The sequence below is a fragment of the Dermacentor andersoni genome, chromosome 8 (genome assembly GCF_023375885.2).
Source record: "Dermacentor andersoni chromosome 8, qqDerAnde1_hic_scaffold, whole genome shotgun sequence".
NCBI classification, from domain to species: Eukaryota; Metazoa; Arthropoda; class Arachnida; order Ixodida; family Ixodidae; genus Dermacentor; species Dermacentor andersoni.
In genome coordinates, this window is record NC_092821.1 from 73,970,512 (window position 1) to 73,986,649 (window position 16,138).

Sequence of the window (16,138 nt, forward strand, 5' to 3'; positions counted from 1 at the left end):
TTCACATAAAACCGGGTGTTTGGCGTAGCAGGAGTTAGAATATCTCTTATAATGTTTTCCATAAGCCGGATCACATTTATGTACTACATTATCGTTGTGGGCACACCTTTGAAGCTGCACACGTCGAAGTCCCGGAACAACGCGAGCTGGAATAACGCCTCGTAATTTTAAAGCGAATAGTCTTCGTTGGCTCCTTCAGCCATTTTCGTTGTCAGAGGCCGTTCTGGTGTCCACTATCCGACTTTCTCTGAAGTCTCGTGGTCCCGTTAAACGATGATCAACGAATCCATCAGCGCAACCCACAAAGCAGTATATTTGAATACAACAAGCAAAATTAGTGCACTATAGTAGGAGTATAAACTGGGAATATTGCCAGTGATGCAGGTCAATAGCTACAAGGATCTAGGCATAACAATCACATATAATCTTTCCTGTAATCTACTCACAGATAACACAAGTCTTTCCCCATTCCGCTGACTATCTTACTTGAAGGATAAGCTTAGAAATCCCCCCCCCCCCCCCCCCCCCCGTGGAAAGAAAGTGTTATACCTTTATACGTCAGGCCTAAATCCGAACGCACGTCTATACTGCGGACCCGAATAACTAAACAGAACATTAACAAAGTTAAAAGCTTTCACCCAAAAGCAGTCACGTTTATCTACCCAAAATTTAAAACAAGCGATTTTCCCACGGAGCCGGTGAAAAATAAAGTTTAAGCGCTTCAAGCCCTAAGAAAAAAGTGCAGGCCTCAATTTTTTGCCTGCTATTAACATGTTTATGTGTGTTAGAACACTGTCTATGTTTTACTAATTTATCTTGAAGGAACACACGAAACGACCGGGCCCACTCGCGAAAACCTAACTTTGCACATACGCGTACTCATAAATATTCCTTGTTTCCTGTTGGTGCAATCGCCTGAAAAGAGTTTATTCAACAGACGCGCAGTAGTACCTTTTCACATTGCTTGAGGGTTTGTTTCATGTTCCTGTATAATCCGCATTTTCAATGCTAAGTTCATTTTTGCTGTTATTTATCACGTCAGTCACTGTATATCTGCTTGTAATACATTTTACTGTACCATTCCTACATTATCTGTGCGCATTTTTTGAAACTCGCGTTATCTTCTGTGTTTTATGCTGGCAGCCACATTCGAAGTAAAGACAATTGTATCTTCTGCTATGTCCTTTCGGTCCATACATAGCATTGTTCACTGCATGGACTTCACTAAGACACGCATGTCCTGCTTGGACCCTCTTGTGATCTGAACCGTGTACAAAGTAAATATGAATAAAATTGTGAGTTTGTAAAAATGTAGAGGCAGTTCATATCAGTGTTAACAATCTCAAGCTTCATTTGTCGCGAGTGCAATTCACGAACATGATTGCTGAATCCGGGCCACATTGTAATACAGATGCCGTGTCTGCAAATAAAACCCGTGATCCCCTTGTCACCAGAACGCCGTTGCTAGTGCTTTGTTACGGCACGTTCTTCACAGCAATTATTTAAGTCTGCTTACATTCGCTCCAAAACGAATAACATGTCTAATGGGGTGCTCACTCCTATTTTCAAAGCCGTGGAAAGTCTGCGACGCGCTACTCCCACGTAAAAGGTCAACCCGAAAGAAGTGTGAAAGGTCGGAAGCACTGATAGAAATTTCAATTACAAAGAACCTGACGTCGTTGGAGTTTTGGTGACGTCAATAACAAATGTCATTTAGAAACATAGCTTGGTATCAGCAAGTTGCTCACAAGTAAATATCAAATGTGCTGCGTGCCTTTCATTTTGCCGCTCTCATTTGTAGCAGTGCGATGAAAGGAGTGGGCTAGAGCGAGCGAAGTGGTTAAGGAAAAATAAAGAAAGAAGTGTCATCACCATCATCTTCATTACCATCATCAGCCTATTTTATGTCCACTGCAGGATGAAGGCCTCTCCCTGCGATCTCCAGTTACCCTTGTCCTGCGCCAACCGATTCCAACTAGCACCAGGAAATTTCCTAATGTCAGCACCCCACCTAGCCTTTTTCTCTCCTAGACTGCGTTTCCTTTCTCTTGGCACCCATTCTTTAACCATAATGAACCAAGGGTTATCTAGCCTACGCGTTAGATGGCATTCCAGATAAATGTTTTTTTCTTAATGCGAATTATAATGTCGGCTATCTCCCTTTAGCGTTTGGTCCCCGTCACTCTCTTCCTGTCTCTTAAAGTTGCAACAAGCATTTTATGTTCCATTGCTCTTTCAGCGGTCCTTAACATGTTATCGAACTTCTTTGTCATTCTCCAAGATTGTGTACCATATGCTAGTAGCGGTAAAATTAACTGCTTGTCCGCCTTTCTTTTCAGTGATAACGGTAAGCTTCAAGTCGTGAACTGAATATGTCTGCCATATGCGCTCCAACACTCATTTTGACACTTCTGTAAATTTCCTACTCACGATCAGGGTCCCCTGTGAGTAAATAACATTAGTTAACGCACTCCTTCACAGACTCTAGAACCTGACTGAGGATCCTGAACTATTGCTCCCTTGCCAGTTTATTGATCATTATCGTTGCCATCTGCATAATAATCTTCAACCCTACTCTTATCCACTATCTGTTAAGGTCCTCATTGACTTTTTTCTACCTCGTGCCCAGTTTTGCTGAAGACGACATTGTCATCGGCAAATGGAAGGTTGCTGAGATATTCGGCATGGATCCTTACACCTAAGCCTTCCAAATTTAACAGCTTCAAAGAAATGTACTACCAGAAATTAAAGAACATTAGGGCTGGGGTTTGTGTACACAAAGAAAAGAAAACGAAGACAAAAAGCGGAGCACGACATAAAAAAAGGGAGCCAAGCAAAGTGCATCCCTGAAATTCTTTGCGTGCTTTTAAGAACACGTTAGAGCTTACCATTCGGTATGCTTAACTCATTTACCTTGAAGGTACACAAGAAATCACCGGGTCCACTCAATAACACGTAACTTTGCGCATACGGTTACCTATAAATATTCTTCTTTCCCTCTAAGTATAAATTGCCTCAATAGAGCTTGTTCAACACAGACGCAGTAGCAACTTTTCCCGTCCTTGCGTATTTATTTCATACTCCTATATAATACATAGTTTCAATGCTAAGTGCATTTTTTTCTGTAATTTATCACTTCATTCATTGTATTCCAGCTTGTAATATATTTTACTGTACATTACCTATATTCCCTGTGTACTTCCTTTTTAAATTCCTTCATCTTCTGTGTTTTGTTGCTGATAGCCACATTCCAACTATTGATAATTTTATTTTTTGTCATGTCTTTGCGTCCATACGTAGCACTATTCACTACATCAATTTTACTACGACATGCCTGTCCCACTTCGACCCTTTTGTGATCTGAACCACATACTCAATAAAAATAAATAAATATGTGAGTTTGTAAAAATGTCGAGCGAGTTCATGTCAATGTGGACAATCTCAAGCTTCATTTACCGAGAGTGCAATGCGCGAACATAATTGCTAAGTTCGAGCCACATTGTAATACGGATGCCTGCGTGAAAATGAAACCCGCAACCTCCTTGTCACCAGAACGCCATGGATACTACTTTGTTACGGAGGATGCTTCAGATAAAGCATGTAACTCTGCTTAAGTTCGCTCCAATACGAATAACATATCAAGTGGAGCATTCACACCTATTTTAGAAGTCACAGAATATCTTGGGCACACTACTACCACGCAAAAGGTCAACCTATAAGAAGTATGAAAGCTCCGAAGCACTGATAGGCATTTAAATTAAAAACAACCTTTTTCGTAGAATTGCTAGACCTGACGTCGTCGACCTTATGGTGACGTTAGTAACAAACGTCATTTAGAAACCTTGCTTGGCATGAAGAAGTTGCTCACAAGTAAATATCAAAAGTACTGCGTGCCTTTCATTCAGCCGCTCTCATCTGTAGCGGTGTATGAAAGGAGTGGGTGAGAGCGTGCGAAGTAGATAAGGAAAAGCAAAGAAAGAAGTGTCATCATTATCATCGTCAGCCTATTTTATGTCCACTGCAGGATGAAGGCGTCTCCCTTCGGCCTCCAATTACCCCCTGTCCTGTGCCAACACCTACGTAGGGTCCGAGTTGGCGCCAACCAATTATTGAATTCTTCCAATTCGGAGAATCTGTATTCTCCGAATTGCTTCTGCTATCAGATCCTGATAGCATCATTGCGGCGGTGCCGACAGCAACGGCGGTGGTAGCTCCGACGGCAAGAACGTGCCTGGATGGTCCATACAGTTACTACTGCGATAAAAAAATATAACATGGTGGGCAATGCGAGTATGTGTGCTACAAGTCTTCACATCTGTCACAATGGTGACATGCCACTAAAAAAGCGCAGCAGAGCGTTGGAGGCGCAATTACGGATTATTGAAGCTCTGCACATACCTAGAGGCAGACACTCTGCGACCAAAGTTGGATGCCAGGATGTTAGCGGAAGAGCGACTCATCCGCGGTGGAACACACTAGGTTACCCGAGATGGCTTCGAAGCGGTTAGTTAAAGATTGGCACATACGCAGTGACACGTACCCAGTTACCCAAGTCGGTGTGAGATATGCTGAGAGTGGCACATACCAGTGGCATGTAGCCTCTCACGCAGTCAGTCACGCATATTGGCGAGAAAGAAGTTCATTGAAGAGCGGCACTTTACCATTTGCTTGCCTCTCTGGGAATGCGTATCTAACATTTTTGAGGCCCAACTTCGGTCAATGGGTTATGTCTCGCTCTTTATTGAACCCAGCGATCAATGCTGAGGTGAAAGAGGCTTATGGAACAGCAGCACCTAACCAATTGTCTGCTGGTATGTCCATACGTATCTAACATTTTTCAGGCCCAACTTGGGTCATTGTGTTGCAAATGTGATGGCACATACCTAGTTACCCAAGTTGATGTAAAGAGATTCATTCAAGAGCGGCGCATGCGCAACGGCAGTGATCAAGTGAACCAAGTTCGTGTCATAGAAAGTCGTTGAAGGGGGGAACGTGTGTAGTAACCGAAGTTGTCGAAACAGAGTTTTATGGAAAAGCAGGAAATGCTCACTGTCACGAGCGAAGTGACGCATGTTGGTCTGCTAATTTATTCAGCCTACATCCTTCACAACAGCAACCCGAAGCTCTGCCCATTTGACCTTGGACTACCCAGTGACACGTGTTGCTTGGAAAAAAGTTAGAAACATAGGTATATATACCAAGAAACACTTAAAAGTGCACGAAGAATCCTACGAATGCTAATAGGATTATACGGCTATGTACGTTAGTTCATTGGGCTCACGTAAATCTTTCATTTACCAAGAAGGTCGGCCACCGAATTGGGCATTCAGAAAGGGCCGTCGGGTTTCGGACACGGGCCATCGGGACGTCACCTACCTGGGAAACCAATCATTGGTGCGCCAGCGCCTTCCTTCGATAAAACATTTCTTCACATCGCAAGCCCACCGAGTTTGACGCCAAGGCCCGTGGACGCCTGCACCTGTGGGCAGGACGCAATATGGTGACATTGCGCGTCCGAGCTTGCTCACAGCTGTCTGGCAGTGGTATGCCTGTTTTCCTGACTCGTCCACAACATATTTCCGTGCTTTTGTTTGTACACTTGTGCTGTCGTTCGCGTCAACCGTTTGTTGACTGCTTTAACCACACGGAAACCACTCTTTCAGGTGAACCGCGCAACACACATCAAGAAAGGTCCCCACAATTCCTAGGTTGTTATTAACAAGCGCTAAACGGCCACAGATACCGACGCCGATGCTAACCATTCACTTTAGCCAGCGAAGAAGGCTTTCGGCGGCGTTCATTGTTCTTATTAGTGGGTGACTCTGTGTGGAGTTCCCGGGTGACGTGAATATCCGCGCGGTGTGAGAAATTCACATGCCTCATCGAATTTGCCAGCGGTGAAAAGGCGGTAGTCGAGAACACGCATGAGCAAGCGCACCGGCTTAGTCCGAAGGCGACACATTGCGAACTCCTACTGCGTTGGAAGACGACTCCCGACAACAAAACTGAAGCACGTTAAGGCAACAGCCCGAGGTAACGACGCTCATTGGACACGTAAATTATAACGGCGTCTCTCGGTACTTCGTCGTCACAGGCAATGTCATAATGAATTTTCCAGTGATTCTCCTTCACCATGACGTTATGTAAATAAGGAAATAAAATTGGCTGGCGCATTTATACTGCTTGGATAGCGGTAGAATTGCTTTGTATTTCTTAGGCTGTCACCGATTAGATTGTGCGGCCACAGTCCTTATCGCAGCAGGCGAAGGCTGGACGCTGCCCTGGTTTTTACGATGGGGCGTGCTGCGCGTGTCTCTGTTCTCCGAATTACTCCTACTATCGGATGCTGATAGCATCATTGGGGCTGTGCCGACAGCAACGGCGGTGATACTTTCGGCGGCGAGAACGTACCTCGATGGTCCATACAGTTACCACTGCGATAAAGGAAATTAAAAGCTGGGCAATATGCGAGTCTGTGTGCTACAACTCTTCATGTCTATCACAAACGTTGCCTGTCGGCAAAAAAGCAGAGAAAAGCATTGGAGGCTTTTACAGCTCTTAAGGGCTCATTCCAATAGATATATCGGTTGGCGAGGTTGTCCGCCGCCGCCGGTGACAGTTTCAGCTTTCGGCAGGAATTAGAAAAAGAAATGACGCCTACTTCCCAAGTTTCCCAAGTTTCGCCTGCCAAACCTCATCTAAATCATCATCATCATCAGACTGGTTACGCCCACTGCAGTGCAAAGGACTCACCCATACTTCTCCAACTACCCCGGTCATGTACTAATTGTGGCCATGCTGTCCCTGCAAACTTTTTAATCTCGTTCGCCCACGCTTCCCTTCCCTTGGAATCGAGTCCGTAACTCTTAATGACAATCGGTTATCTTCCCTTCTCATTACATGTCCTGTCCATGCCCATTTCTTTTTCTTGCTTTCAACTATGATGTCATTAACTCGCGTTTGTTCCTTCACCTATTCTGCTCTTTTCTTATCCCTTAACGTTACGCCCATAATTCTTCTTTCCATAGCCCGTTGCGTCGTCCTCAATTTAAGTAGAACACGTTTCGTAAGCCTCCAGGTTTCTGTCCCATACGTGAGTTCTGGTAAGACACAGCTGTTATACACTTTCTTCTTGAGGGATAGTGGCAACCTGCTGTTCATGATTTGAGAATGCCTGCCAAACACACCCCAGCCCATATGTAGCGAGGCACTTCCAGTGCCTCGCTACATATCGTAAACTGCTGTTCTCTTCCGAACTGTTAAACATTACTTTAGTTTTCTGCAGATTAATTTTCAGACCCACCCGTCTGCTTTGCCTCTCCAGGTCAGCGAGCATGCATTGCAATTGGTCTCCGCGAATCGCAAGTTGCTGAGGTATTCTCCATCAACTTTTATCCCCAATTCTTCTCACTCCAGATCTCTGAATACCTCCTGTAAACACGCTGTGAATAGCACTGGAGAGATCGTATCTCCCTGCCTGACGCCTTTCTTTATTGGGATTTGTTGCTTTCTTTATGGAGCACTACGGTGGCTGTGGAGCCGATATAGATATCTTTCAGTATTTTTACATATGGCTCGTCTACACCCTGATTCCGTAATGCCTCCATGACTGCTGAGCTTTCGACTGAATCAAGCGCTTTTTCGTAATAAATGAAAGCTATATATAAGGGTTGGTTATATTCCGTACATTTCTCTATCACCTGATTGATAGTGTGAATATGGTCTATTGTTGAGTAGCCTTTACGGAATCCTGCCTGGTCCTTTGGTTGACAGAAGACTAAGGTGTTCCTGGTTCTATTTGCGATTACCTTAGTAAATACTTCTTAGGCAATAGACAGTAAGCTGATCGGTCTATAATTTTTCAAGTCTTGGGCGTCCCCTTCCTTATGGATTAGGATTATGTTAGCGTTCTTCCAAGATTCTGGTACGCTCGAGGTTATGAGGCGTTGTGTATACATGGTGGCCAGTTTTTCTAGAACAATGTGCCCACCATCCTTCAACAAATCTGCGGTTACGTGATCTTCCCCAGCTGCTTTCCCCCTTTTCATAGCTCCCACGGCGTTCTTTACTTCTTCCGGCGTTACTTGTGGGATTTAAAATTCCTATACTGGTGCTGTACAGATCTCTATAGAACTCCTCAGCCACTTGAACTATCTCATCCATATAAGTAATAATATTCCCGGCTTTAGGCTTCCTTCGTTCCTGAGAGCATGTTCAATTCTATCCATATTATAGTGCCTTATGTTAGCTGGCTTACGCTTGTTGATTAACTTAGAAAATTCTGTCAGTTCTATTCTAGCTCTAGGGTTAGAGGCTTTTATACATTGACGTTTCTTGATAAGATCTTTCGTCTGCTGCGATAGCTTACTGGTATCCAGTCTAACGGAGTTACCACCGACTTCTATTGCACACTTCTTAATGATGCCCATAAGATTGTCGTTCATTGCTTCAACACTGAGATCCTCTTCCCGAGTTAAAGGCGAATAGCTGTTCTGCAGCTAGATCCGGAATTCCTCTAGTTCCCCTCTTACCGCTAACTCATTGATTGGCTTCTGATGTACCAGTTTCTTCCGTTCCTTCCTCAAGTCTAGGCTAATTCGAGTTCTTACCATCCTATGGTCACGGCAGCGCACCTTGCCGTGCACGTCCACATCTTGTATGATGCCACGGTTAGCGCAGAGCACGAGGTCTATTTCATTTCTAGTCTCGCCCTTCGGGCTCCTCCACGTCTACTTGCGGCTATCCCGCTTGTGGAAATAGGTATTCGTTATCCGCATTCTCTTCTGTTCTGCAAACTCTACTAATAATTCCTCCCTGCTATTCCTAGAGCCTATGCCATATTCCCCCACTGACGTGTCTCCAGCTTGCTTCTTGCCTACCTTGGCATTGAAGTCGCCCATCAGTATAGTGTTTTGTTTTGACTTTACCCATCGCCGATTGCACGTTTTCATAGAAACTTTCTGGTCATCATGACTAGATGTAGGGGCGTAGACCTGTACGACCTTCAATTTGTACCTCTTATTAAGTTTCACAACAAGACCTGCCACTCTCTCGTTAATGCTGTAGAATTCCTGTGTGTTACCAGCTATATCCTTATTAATCAGGAATTCGACTCCTAGTTCGCGTCTCTCCGCTAAGCCCCGTTGGCACAGGACGTGCCCGCTTTTTAGCACTGTATATGCTTCTTTTGTCCTCCTAACCTCACTGAACCCTATCATATCCCATTTACTATCCTCTAATTCCTCCAATAACACTGCTAGACTCGCCTCACTAGGTAACGTTCTGACGGTTAACGTTGCCAGGTTCAGATTCCAATGACGGCCTGTCCGGAGCCAGGGATTCTTAGCACCCTCTTCTGCGTCACAGGTCTGACCGCCGTCGTGTTCAGTTGCTTCACAGCTGCTGGGGACTGAGGGCTGGGGTTTGATTGTTGTATTCATATGGGAGGTTGTGGCCAAAAACTGCACCAGGGTGGCCAATCCTGCTCTGGTGAGAGAGTGCGTTGCCGGTTCTGGTCACCGGGATCAGACCGCACTACAGGCCTGTTTATGCCAATCTGAGCTCGGTTGAACAGCACAGATGGCACTCAACTGGAGAACATGCTAGTTTGACAGCTACCCCCGCACCTGACGTAGCCAGCTGCTTGGTTTGACTGCGCCGACGAAGAGCGAACTGCCGTGGCGCGCATCGCTCGTTCGGTGTCACAGGTGGTTGCTAACAAGCCCTCTCCTACACTTCCGTGCCTGCTCAAAGGACCAAATAGGCAGTTAGTGGGTACGTTTGATTCGCCTGCAGCATCTGAACCGGTTCATGAGGTGCTGTACTAAGCCATTCGTTTGAGCGGTGCAGCAATGGCACCCGCTGAACGACGCCGTTCGTTTCACAAGGTAGAGGATAAGTGCAGGGCTGGTTCATGATTTTGCTGCACCCACTGCACAGTCGGTGCCGACTGGGTGCAGCCGTACAGGTGCGAAGCAGCAGCACAGCAGACGATGCAGCAGACGGGCGCGAGGGCGTTAAAACAGCGCTTACGCACGTTTGATGTCTATACGAAAGTGTGGTGCGTATTTACGCCCCAGAAGCTGGTCATACCTGCAATTCAGGACGTCTCAAACTTACGCACTCATTGCACACTATTTATTTATTTATTTACTTATTAAGGAAGCGCCAAGGCATTACAGGGGGGGCGGGGGGGGGGAGTACAAGAAGAAGTACATATGACACCTCTGCTCTTGGACAGTGTTATAAATGATGAAAAAAGTCAAAACCCTTAGCAATGCACATCTCCAATCTACAACATCAAAAAAAAAAAATCCATTTGATTCAACCTTCACAGCATCACTCGGAAGTCCATTCGATTCTTTAATGGTTTTAGGGCAGAAAGACATTCTAAACAATTCAGTTTGTTTCGCTAACTCACGGACCTTAAAATCGTGGTCAACGCGGTTGGATCTATAAAAATGCTCTTGCACAAACTTTTCGCGATCAACCCGAACAGCTGAATTATAAATAGCATGAAAGAACTTCACACTCAACTTCCTTCGGCGTGTGGAGCAATTCCCAGTTGAGTGCTTCCTTCGTACGCGATGCACTGTACCGAGCCCCGCGTGCGCCAGATACAAAACGAGAGGCAATGTTCTGCACCCGCTCGAACTTATCTTTATCTCTACCAGTACGCGGGTCCTAAACAGTACAAGCGTATTCCAGAATCGACCTCACAGAAGTCTTGTACAACATGCCCGACATGACTGAGGAAAAGTGTTTGCATTTCGGCGAAGGAATGCCATGGTTTGGCATGCTTTAGCAGCGGCATAATCGACGTGACGGTGCCAATTCAATGCAGGAATTGGCGGTGCACGAATGCAGTTCAATACAACTTAATATTTAAATTCGAATACCTGTTCCAACATTACATTCCTAATAACATATGGTTGCACAGCAGGGTTTTTCTTTTTTGTAAAGTTCATATGAACAACTTTAGACAAATTCAAATTCATATTCCATTTGACGCACCGCTCTGAGATTCTGTTTAGGACTTGCTGAAACATTTAAACATCCCGGTCACCAGTGAAAACTTTATAGAGAACGCAGTCATCCGCAAATAACCGCATTTGAGACACTATTCCGTCACTAATGTCATTCACATACAACAAGAAGAACAGCGGCCCCAACAAGGAGTCTTGCGGAACACTGGACACAAGTTGCGCCCTCTGAGACTGAGTACCAGTCACAACCACAAACTACTGACGTAAACGTAGGTGATCTTTTACCCATGATATCACTTGTGAACTAATATTATAAAAGGACATTTTTTAATCAGTAAACAGTGCGTCACAGTATCAAATTCCTTTTTGAAATCGAAAAACACACAGTACACGCTAAGACACCTGTCCAATGCCCCTGCCAGGTCGTGCACAAATTCTGTCAACTGCGTTGTACAAGATAGGCCCCTTCGAAAACAATGCTGACGAGGCTTAAACAATGAATGTGCGTCCATGTGTGCTACTATACTAGTATACGAAATCTGTTCAAGTGCCCCGCCCACAACTGAAGTTGGTGATACTGGCCTACCATTTGATACGGTACCACGAGCAACAGATTTGTGAATTGGCACTATGCTTGCAATTTTACAGTCATCTGGAAGGCAGGATTCGTCAAGCGATTTTTCGAACCTAATCTTGAAGTACGGTGCAACCGACTGAGCACAAAATTTATAAAACCTGTTTGGCTAGTCATCAGGACATCTAGCCTTAGCAAACCTCACATTCTACAACAGAGACTCTATACCATTAATGCTAATAACGTCATCCATAACACTCATCACTAGCTGGAAATACAAGGTACTCCTATCATCATGTCCAATTGCACAGCTGAAAACAGAACTAAAATATCTATTAAAGAACTCAGCTTTTCCTACGTCATCATCAATAACGCTGTTACCAGACACAATAGATAGTATAGTTACAGTGTGTTTTAAATTTCTCTTTACATGTTTCCAGAATTCCTTTGGATTATCCTTTAATTTCGACTCCATCGAAATTCCAAATAAATACTTTGCAGCTGCCACTGCAACTTTCATGTTTTCGGTAATTTCATGTAGCTTCAACCAACGGTCACGTGTCGGCTTTCCTTTATATTTGCTGTAAGCTAGTTGCCTTTTGCGTGTAAGACTGCGTAACTCCCGAGTAAACCAAGGTTTACTTTTACTTCTTTTCGTTATTGTATATGCCGGAACAAAGTGCTGCCTCAGTCGAAACATCTTCTCCTTATGTATTAGCCATATTTCAATTACTGCAGTGTAGTCGGCATATGCTTCAAATACCGTCCGGTACGCATTCAACGCTTCATTTATCTCACTTACATTTGCTTTTTTGTAGTTATATACCCGTCTGTTTGTGTTTCCAATGATTCTTAAGTGTTCAGCATCTATTTCACGAAGCACAGCATTATGATCACTTATACCAGGTAGCACTTAGGTGGAACTGACGAATTGAGCTTTATTTGTGAATAACAAATCAAAGATATGATTCCCACGTGTCGGTTCCAAAACAGTTTGACGTAACGCAAGAAATTCAACAAGTTAATCGGTTCTTGACTGGACCGACCCGAAAAAGAGTGGAAGTGAGGTTGATGACTCCAATCAATATTAGGCAGATTGAAATTACCTCCAACTACCATGAGGTCTATTTGCAATACGTCAACTGTCACCGCCAACTACATAAGCACATCGACGGATGAATACGGCGGGCGGTAGAGTGAACACACAGTTAGGACTTTGTTATTATTGGGCGTCAATCTGCATCATACAACGTCACATTCATCGGCGCCAGCATTTATCTGAGAAGAAGAAATTCTAGAAACTACAAGAATAAATACACCTCCGCCATGGAAGTATCTGTCCCTTCCATAACACTTAGAGCGATCTGAGAATACCTCCAATCAGCAACTTCATTTGCTAACCATGATTCAGTACAGAGAATAATAGTCGGCTTCACCATGTCAACTAGAGACGCACATTCATCAACCTTGTTCTTAATGCTTCGGCAGTTAATTACAAGAAAGGAAATAAGCGTTGCATTATGCCGACGCCGTCACCCGACCGGTTCTACTCCCTTTGTAGTATCGGGTTGGTCTCCTTCTATCGGTAGCATCTCATTTGTATTATCATCAAACAAGTACTTCTCACCATTTATAATAAGAGTGTCGTGCTTAGGACTGATCTTGTCGCCAATTTGTTCTTGCAATTTCACGAATTGCCATAGATGTTTTCTCCTCCTACGTACATCCTCGGAAAAGTGCTCTGAAATACTGACATTGCTTCCATTTAATTTATAAGCGCTTTTTAAAACCTTTGGCTTTTCAACCTAGGAAGCAAGAATTGCTATTAAGAGGCGATTGCTACCAGACTTGAATTTGCCCAGCCTGTGAGAATTTGCTATTTTCACTGAGTGGATATCTAATTTTAATTTACACACGTCAATTACACATTCTCCGACGTTCTCACTTAACTCGATGGGTTTTGTGTCCTCTACACACACACACACACACACACACACACACAAAAAAAAAAAAAGCAAATTGCAACGCCTCCTCTGGTTTCCCAGATGCTCGACCTTCGCCATAACTGAACCCAGAATCAGCTGATATTCTTCGCATTGTTTCTCGCTTTCTTTAACTGCGCAGTTAATTTGGTCAATACTAGATGTTCTGGATTCTATTGAGGCTATACTGGTGCCGAGATCTTTCATGGCGCGTTTACTTTCAACTTGATTAGTTCTATTGCATTTAACATGGCCTCAGTCCTATCTTGACATTCTAGGAGCCTCTGCAGAGTTTCGGCAAAGGTCGGGCCAGGGTTAAGGGGGGACGCGGGTTTTACATCACGAAAAATGGCCAAAAATTCGATTTCTTGAAAATAACATTTTCAGTGTCTATAACCCTTTGTCTATCTGATACCCAAATATCATCACTGTAAACCACTTAGAAGTGCTCAAAAAATTAGTTTTATCAGCCAAGGTGGCGAAAAATCTCGCGGAAATCAAGAAAGAACAGCGTTTTTCACGCCACAATATCTCCGGAACGGCGCGACCGAGCGCCGCCATCTTCGTGTCGTTGGAAAGCGCATTTCTCCGTCTTCAAATCTGCCGCTTCAGCGATCTCCTCCATACAGAAACAAGCGCACAAAAAGCAAATGATTGAGGGTCGTGCCGGAGTCTGCGATTGGCCGCGCCCGCCACGTGACTCCAGCGCGGTTCGCCATTGGTCCGGCGCTGGCGTCGTCTGCTCGGCTCTTTGCACCTCGCGAGTTTGACGTCTCCGCTCGCCGTGATCTCAACGTGTCAAAACGGGCGCTACGCGGACATCGCAGTAGCGTGGCCGATCCCTTCGCTTGTGGATGTTTCAGACTCTCGGCTAAGCATTCCGAGCATCGGCGACACGGACTTCGCGACCAAGATTCGCGCGCGGAATCCTCGGGCATGCGGCTAAGCCTTTCAGCAGTCGGAGTTTCGAATTCGTGACACATTCATATCGCGCACGCAATCCTCAGAAACGCGGCTTAACATTTTGCGCATGGGGAGTCTCCGACTCGGCAATCATGCACATCGCGCGCGGACTTCTCAGACCGTCACCTAATCATTTTGTGCATCGGCGCCTCCGACTGCGCGAATAAGCACATCGAGTGTCGACTCCTCGAGCCCGCGGCGAGGACTTTGGCGCGTCGGCACGTAGGACTGCGCGAATGAGCGCGTCGGGTGTCGAATCCTCGAGCCCGCGACTAGGCATTTCGCACGTCGGCACCTTCAACTGCGCGACTAAACACATCGCGCGTCGGCTCCTTGTATCTGCGGCTATGCATATCGCACATCGGCACTTCGGACTCGCAACCAAGCACATTGCGCGTTCACTCTATTATCATATTGTCACGATAGCTCGTAACAATATCTATCATACCACCCCTTCATAAAGAGAACCTCATCATGAGCTCTGTTCATTAGGCCCCTTGGGCTGGCACACACCTGGCTGCAGAAGTTATCGAGGCATCATACAAAAGTAAAATTCTGGAAAGCACCTAGCAGCTGCATATCTATCACTGGCTCTCTGATCGTAAGTTCCACAGCCACTGTCAGGTGAACATGACTTGGAAGGCTACTTACACTCAGAGCCTTCATTCAGTAACATGGTCAATTCTACCAAATGAAAAATGCCTCACTGATTGTAATGGAGACTGCTATTAATCAGGCAGCCTGCATGTACAACACTGGAACTATATTCATGCCCACACAGTTCTACACTTCGGTTTGAAACACAGGCACCTAATAAAGTTTCTTGTGCTAGTTCAGTGGCCAGTGTGCTATTATTTTAGAGTGTGCAGTCACACATTTAGTATGGCGATTCTTACAAAACATAGAGCTTCAAAATGGTGCCATTTGTATTGCTGTAGATTCACTTCAGCAAAAGGAACATTTGTTTGAAACTTCAAATGCGTTTATTTCAGTTCGATGTTTTTGCACACTGTACTCCGCCTTACGGGTGTCTTTTCTGGGTTGCTTTTGGCCAAAAATGGCAGGGGTGGTATCATTTTATTCGTGTTGTAAAGATCTGGGGGGTGATGCTATTTTTATTACTCTTGCACCAACATGAAAATTACATTCAGGTATAGTAATCGCTGCTAATTAGAAAAACAATGTTTATAATAAATGCAAGATTGTTTTCTTGTCTGCAAAATGTTTCCCAATGAATAAAAATAGCATCACCCCCTACAGTAGGTCCTTAGCAATGGTGTCATGCATTTAGTTTTTGGTTTAGCAAGAGGGAATCATCGAAAAGCCCTGTAACGAGTTTAAAATTAATTTAACTTCAGACCTCAATATTTTTTGAACTGCTACAGCTATCAAAAATGTAATTACAGAGCTGAAATCAGCATGAATAATTACCCCAGGCAGTGAAGTTTATTAAAGATTCACCCAAAAATAAGAAAAACATTTTTAAGACCCACTTCCCCCAAGCTCAACGTAGCCACTTAAAGGTAGCAGCAACCGATAAAAGGAAATACGACGCAACAATCGTAAGCGATGACACGAATAATCTTTCATTTGCGAGTGAGTTTTCAGGGAAGCAAATAATATTTATGGTGGAA